This window comes from Chanos chanos, chromosome 8, assembly GCF_902362185.1.
Source record: "Chanos chanos chromosome 8, fChaCha1.1, whole genome shotgun sequence".
In the NCBI taxonomy this organism is placed as follows: Eukaryota; Metazoa; Chordata; class Actinopteri; order Gonorynchiformes; family Chanidae; genus Chanos; species Chanos chanos.
This window is the reverse complement of record NC_044502.1, coordinates 44,547,589-44,554,968: the sequence shown is the minus strand read 5'-3', so window position 1 is coordinate 44,554,968 and position 7,380 is coordinate 44,547,589.

The window sequence follows — 7,380 nt, the reverse complement described above, 5'->3', positions numbered from 1 at the left end:
CTTTTTTTGGAGGGGGGCTCATATTTCAGTGCGCCTGCATTTCGGCTGACATCTGATACATCTCCTGGATAAATTTCCACTGGGTCATCACCTCGCACTAAAACCATTACTCACTCAAAACTGATCACCTTTCTCTCTCTCTCTCTCTCTCTCCCCCTACTGTTATTAGTGAGTGGTGGACATTTGTGAGTACAACTGTAGTTTGTCCATCCTTAGATGATAGTTGTGAAATTTGACATCTATTAATGACACCTCTCCAGTAATGTTAGCATTAATGTCAGTGCTCCACGACGTAACCACCTCTGGGTGTTGGTGAGTAAAGTTTTAAAGTAATTGAACACTCTATTTAACACTCCTTACTTGATCTATCCGTGTTTGGCTCCGGAAGCAATTTTTCTTTTGGCCTTACCTTCATTACCCTAATTAAGGCCCGATTGGTGCTTAGGGCCAATCAGTGACCTGTACTGGTTGGTGAGTGTGAAAGCCAGCAGGACTACAGTTGAATAGGTCTTTTCCGCACACAGCCATTCAAAATTAAGACCCTTGCGTCTTTGCCCTTGGACGCATGTGCCTTCATGCGAGGGTGACCTTGAGTTACCGTCAAAGGCATTAAAATATCTTACCTTAAATTACACCTCCGTGAAACCTCTGTTTGACCCCCTTGGTCAAACCCAACATAAAGTAAAACATGGGTATAAAAACACAGTAGAATAAACAGGAAAGAAACATGTAGGAAACTTGATGTAATGTATGTTTTTCACTACCAGATGCACTGACTTTACCAGAAATCTTTAACCATGCATAACCTTTGCACGTTCCTGTTTTTTTTTTTTTGTTTGTTTGTTTGTTTGTGTCTTTGTTTACCTTATGTTGTTATTTGAGCATGCTGTCTATTTATTTGAAGTGATATTCTGTTAATTTTTCTGTTAATTGTTTGCCGTTTGTTTTTTCACTATTCGCATATGAAGTAATCAAGGTATCTCATCATAGAACATTCCAGAACCTCCAGTGTAAGGCATTAAAGCCGTAACCATGGAAACCATCCCACTCAACATACGCACTGTTTGTCATTTCTAAAAAGGAAAAACACGCAGCAGCTGAAGCCTGAAGACTAGATAAGCTCTAGGTAGTCAAGTGCGCCTAGAATACTTTATTAGTAGTAGTAGTATTCTTATTATTAGCCATATCCCCGTCATTTTATTATTTCTCTCAGTTGATTTGGTTGGTGGGGCGGGGGAGCGAGCGCAAACTGTTTCGGCCCAACCGAGGCAGCGTGACAGTTTCACATTAGCTTCTGTGTGTTGTTATTGTAAAGAAGAAGAAGAAAAAGAGTTCAGCTAAATGAACTGGAAGTGAATGAAGCCATACGTGAAGGAGACTGGTTTCCATACCACATGTATGAGGAGAGGAGGAATGTGGTGCTCTGAGAGCTGCCTGAGTGGCCCCGTATTGATTTAACGAAGCTTTTTTTATAACTGGAGACTGGGGAATGACCTATGCATGATAGCCTTGGGCTAACAGAAATACATGCAGTAACACTAGCTTTCTTTTTCAACTAATTGCATGGCAGGTTTTTAATTTTTTTTTTTTTTTTTAATCTCTGCTGTGTGGTTGAGGGGTGGGTTACAAATATCTGGCACTTCAGATAGGATTTCGTCATCATTATTATTAACGTAGTTTTGTTTACGTTGCCTGGGATGTTTTGCAGATGCGAAGATTGACGATGTCAATTTACATGTGCTGAGGATTAAAAAAACAGAAAGAAAACTTTTAATGTTGCACTTACTTTAACATTTCTGCCTGGGGGGGCAAACAACAATCAAAACACTTCGGAACTTTTTAGCCGTTTGAAGAAAAGTGCTTTGTCAAAACAAAACCAAAAAAAAAAAGCTGGAAGGAATGATAGATCATCAAAATGTAATGGAATGTGCAGAGTGGCTTTTGTTCTCTATACTAAACAAAAAAAAACTTTCTCAGAAAAAAAGCGAACAGGTTCGGCGTATTGCGCCTGCAAAAGAGCAAGAGAAGTTATTGTCATATTTTCTCATAGATAGAATACAATGACGTGTTTTTTTTCCCTAATGGAGATAGAGGTAAAACGCTCTAGATTGTTTACGTTGTCATCTCACAATAGCCAAATTGATTACATTTTGAATTCGCCGTCTTCACGGTTTACCTTTCCTCTCGCGGTCTGGCTAGCATCAGTATCTTCGCATTCCTTGAAGGATTTGGTCATCAGATGTACCCTCCCTCTCTTTTTTCACATGTACATCCTCCAGGCTTGTTTGGCACGTTTCCATGACAACCACAGTCATCTCTGCTGTACTCGTCTCATTTCATATCGTATATCTTCCATATCGTCCATTATTCTAACGATAGTTACACATTCATTTTGTATCTTCTATATCGCTGTTTATTCTAACAATAGTTGCACATTTTCTTGCAGCTACACATACACATGAGGCTATTGGCTAATTACTAGTTAGTTTTTGCTGTTCATACTGAGGTCACATGACATTACTAAAACAGACATCTATGCAGCTGTAAGGCTATGTATGCTTTTAAGATGCAAATTTACAGTTGCAGGGAATAGGTAAAGGAAGATAACGGAGAGCGATATTTAATGCATATGAAAGACCGGGGTCTCGCAACACGACAGAGGACTGAACAATCAGACAGCTCACACTGAGTCTCTGACAAGATTGTTTTGATGAAAGATTCATGAATGGAAGGCTAGAGCGACTGGAAAAGTTCAGGCAGGGAACGAATACACTAAAGTCTTTTTATTTGATTTTTTTCAATCTGCCTGTCTTTGGACGAATGTCTCTAACACTGCCTGTATTTTGGGGGGGGGGGGGGGGGGGGGGGGTCTTAGACTTTTGCTCACCATCTCAGTTACAAAAGGGACCCATTTCCCATTTTTTTTTTTTTTTTGCTCTGGTCTTGTTTTTCTGCAGTGTCGCTCATGTCTGTCTCATTACTGTCATTATTTGAGTTGCATTTTCGTGATGTGTTTTAATGTCACAGTCTTAACTGCAGATTAATTGAATTGCAGTCCAGTTACACATTCAGTGAGTGACACGTTTTAGTGCTGTAGACATCATTACTCTTCATTTTCAAGTCCTGCATTGATTTTTGTTTTGTTTTGTTTGGCTTTGTTTTGTTTTTCTTTTGCTGTTGTTTGTTTTGTTTTCAGAAGACGAGCGGAATAGTTTCAACTGCACAAATACATTTTTTCTCTCTCTGTACTTTTTCCTCACCCAAAGACTGAGAGAGAGACTGCAGTAAACCTGTTAGCCGAGAGTGACAGAGAAAGGGCGATGGTTTGGCTCAGTTTGGTGTTATAAAATAATCATGGGTCTGTTCAGAGCTGAACGGGGCACAGTCTGTCTGGAGGGCAGGACACTGCAGAGCTGAAGTGAACTGTTTGGTTTGTTTTTTGTTTTTTTTCACTTCCTGTCACTGCTGCCGGAGCTGGCGGCCTGCTGCAGGTCTCCCTTCAAACTGACGAATGAGCCGTGAGGCCTGGCCACCACGTCGCCACCTTTATTCCATTATCCTGAAAACACACATCTGACGTTAGCGCCGCTGTGTCATTCCTCGATCCCGGGGCCATCTGTTATGTCACACCAGCAGCCTTTTTTTCTTTCTTTTCTTTCTTTCTTTCTTTTTTTTTTTTTTTTGGCCAAGATCCCCTTTCCCGTCATCTTTCAGCTTCCTTGCTTCATATTAGAATACCACAAACGATAGTGACACTGAAGAGACGCATTAAGCAAATAGAGTTTATGCCCTTTTCTCTTTTGTCAAAGCCCATGAATGCATTGACATTTAGCATCGGGAAGTGTCTGGAATACATTCCTCCTCCTCTTTGTCTTTTTTCTCACATACCTACTGCACTCAATGTGGTAATGGGAACAGATTAGACTTTAAGGATACGTCTGTAATCTACCTTACTCTCCATGTACTCCTCAGAAGGCTAAAAGGGTTATGGTCAAATTTCATTCATGTTTACTGCTGGGCTCAAAAGAGGGTTTTTTTGGTCAGAGTTGTATTCTGGAAAGAGAGCAAGAGTAAACAGTAAACAGTATGTAAATAAGGACCATGTATGTATAAAGGCTCGTTAGGGAAAATGTTATGGAGTCGAGTTGGATGCTGGGTTTCATCGTTCATAAAATGTTTTATTATTGTCAGGGACTCGCTGACAGAAGAGTCAAGCTGTTTTATGCAAACAAGCTGAATCAGCCAGAGTGAACTTCATTGTTATGGTGAATTTTAATAAGGAAAACCTATAGGGGGATCCAGGAACAAATTTTAAATCATTTTGTGTGAAAAGAAGCCATCGGAATATTGTGATCCCAGCACAGATGAAAAGAGAAAAAAACATTCCTGAGGTTGAGTGGTTGATGGTCCTTTAGCAAAGCCATTGATTTATTTATGCAGGTGATGAAATGCGGTTCTTTAAAAGCTATAGATTGTTGAGGTGAAAGGAACGGGACGGAGGGCTCTGTCGGCACGCAGAAAGTTCACACCCCGTTCACCCTCTTCCCCGAGCACGGACATGAGAGAAAATCGGCTTGATTTCATCGTCATAACGATAAACACGGATGTAGTAACCAGAGGTATCGCCTGGAATAGCTGATATTCGTGGCTTTGCTTCTGAAAGGCTGTCCCTCTGAGCCACACGTTCCCTGAAAGTTTGACCGTACATCTGTCACTGCGTCGGTCATAAACTGGTCACAAAGTTTATTTTATGTTTCTGAGTGATATTACTAGGAGAACGTTTTTATTTTGAAGGAAAACAGCATTTGTGGAAAAAGCAGGTTTTGACTGCATGTGGGTTTTGCGTTATGACCGTGAATATCAAGCCCTGTAACTTTTAGGCAACTTAAACCCAGTGTGTTTGTACTCGAATATTTATTTGACCATGCCGTGATCTTATTTGTTTGATCTCTGTTTAATTAAAGGGTTATGAATGGATCAATGAGTAAATGTCTCTGTGTCTTTGTTTTTTCTATGCTCATGATCACCTGTATTTGGCTCTGAAATATTGTACACCACTGGTGGGAAAACCAAGAAATTGCACTCTTTTCATCTTGCAATAATTACCTTCATGGCTGCTTCAAGATAACATTAATAATTTCTCTTTTTTTTCTTCTTCTTCTCCTTGTTGTTTAAATTTTGCAGTTTAAATTTCTGGTACCATATATCATGAGTTAAAATCCTGAAAGTCTGTACAAAAGCTAAGTCACACTAATGACTAGATTTTCTGTGCATTACCCACTAAGCCTTGGTCTTCTGAGCTGAAATACTGAAGTTCTGATCAAAGCTTACCCTCCCCCACACACCCCTTGTTTCAGTCTCAGACAAGTTGTCTGGCTCTAGGAGGTGTCTTCAGAAGGATTCGACACAAACCGCTCTGATGTGCCTCATAAAGGCAGAGAGTCTCAGTTAGCACCCAGAGTCGCCCCCCCCCCCCTCCCAAATACCGCAGGCAAGATGATATATCTGTGTGAGAAACCAGCGCTTGAATCCAGACCACTACACCTTCTGTCTTTCTTTCTTTTTTTAACCAGTATGAAGTGAAACTATCACGGGCCATCTGGTCATACTGGGGGCTGTTTTAGAAAGGAAACAGAGGACAGATTTGGCATCAGTGTCGAGCATGTTAAATATGATGTTATTTTGATCCAGCCGCTGAGTCAGAGGACTCTGACCTCCCTCAAACAAACGAAACTTAAGTGAATCAAATCTTTTCCATCTCCAGATGTGGTACAGAGAGAGAGAGAGAGAGAGAGAGAGAGAGAGAGAGGGGTTTCTTAAACAAATCTAACGCATGAATCAATGAATGAGTTAAGATTCAGGCACAGACATTTAAACGAATTTCCTCTGAGCTTGTTGGAGAGAGATTCATGGAACTTTTCTTATCAACGCTGTCAAATTTCTCCCTGTGGAGTTGAGTGGTCTTATCTAAAACAACAAGAGTGCGGTAATTGCTCATGAGGCCTTAGCGGCTCTCTCGGTTTGACATCCAATTAGCGAGCCAGGCTCCCCTGTCTGCTTTGGAAAAACGACGGCCTCCGTAGCGGAGGTCACAGGTCACTGAAAAGTCTCTGACTGTGACAGACGACATCTTAAAATCAACTCCCACAGGTTCTGCTCTCCATCAGGTGCTCTAAGCACATTATCATCCTGCATTCATTATGAAGGAACTAATTAAAATGAGAGATAAACACAATGGCTGTGCTGTCCGTCATTATGTAAATAAGTATGAAATGGAGAAGATCCTGACTAACTTATGACTGGGCTTGAAACTGGCCAGGTTATGGGTCATATTCATTGAAATGCCATGGACGTATACACTTATACTGCCACAGCCAATGTGGAGATTTTTGGTCTGGAAAAGTACTGGGGTGATTTGATTGGAGGATGCTCCAATCAAAGATTCAGGGCAAGTGTGTCTGAGGGTTTTATTTATTTATTTATTTTGTATGGAAGCATGATTAGGATGACACCATTTAATCCAAACCTGCCTCTTTGTTGCTTAACCTAATGGGACCATTTGTGATGCCATTAGACATTTCATTCAAAATAATGTCAATGCTTGACGTCGCGGAGCTCTTCATATTAGAGAGAGATGAAAACATCATTTTTGTGCAACCCACTCTCCCTGTTGGAGATGAAATGTCAAGCGGTGTAAAAATAACAAATGAATTTGGTTCGAGAGGATGAAGATGACTGAAAGTAGAAAAACACAAGTCTGAAGATGCAGTCTGTCGCAGTGTGTCAGCAAGAACTGTAATAAGGAGAAGAAGCTGTAAGTTTTCATCAGTCTCTCTGTAAATCTGAGAGAGGCTTTGTGCACTGCGGATTTATCCATCACTGAAAATACAGTTATGCTGAACAGTTGTGCTGCTCTGGGCACAGAGATACAGAGAGAGAGGGAGAGAGAGAGAGTGAGAGAGTGAGAGAGAGAGAGAGAGAGAGAGAGAGAGAGAGAGGCAAGTCAGGGAGGGTGTTTTGACAAAATCCAATTTCCAGACAATCTTCACCTGATACTTAACTTAATAGTTTCCTGCCCTCAGGCCCTAAAACAGTCACATGCATAGGAAGATGTGTCACTTGGCAAGATCAAAGTGCTAAACCGAATTATTTATGTATTTACTTGTGAAAGGAGACATTTATTTATTTATTTCCTCTTTGTTGTTGCTTCTTCAAATCTCTCTCTCTCTCTCTCTTTTCCCTCTCAGGTACTCTTACTGTCTCCATCAAAGGATGTTTATTGTTTTCATCTCCACAATAAGTTGCTACATCACCACACTCTTCTCTGTAGTGCAGTCATATTACAAGACCACAACAAGGAAAAGAAAGATCAGTGGAAAT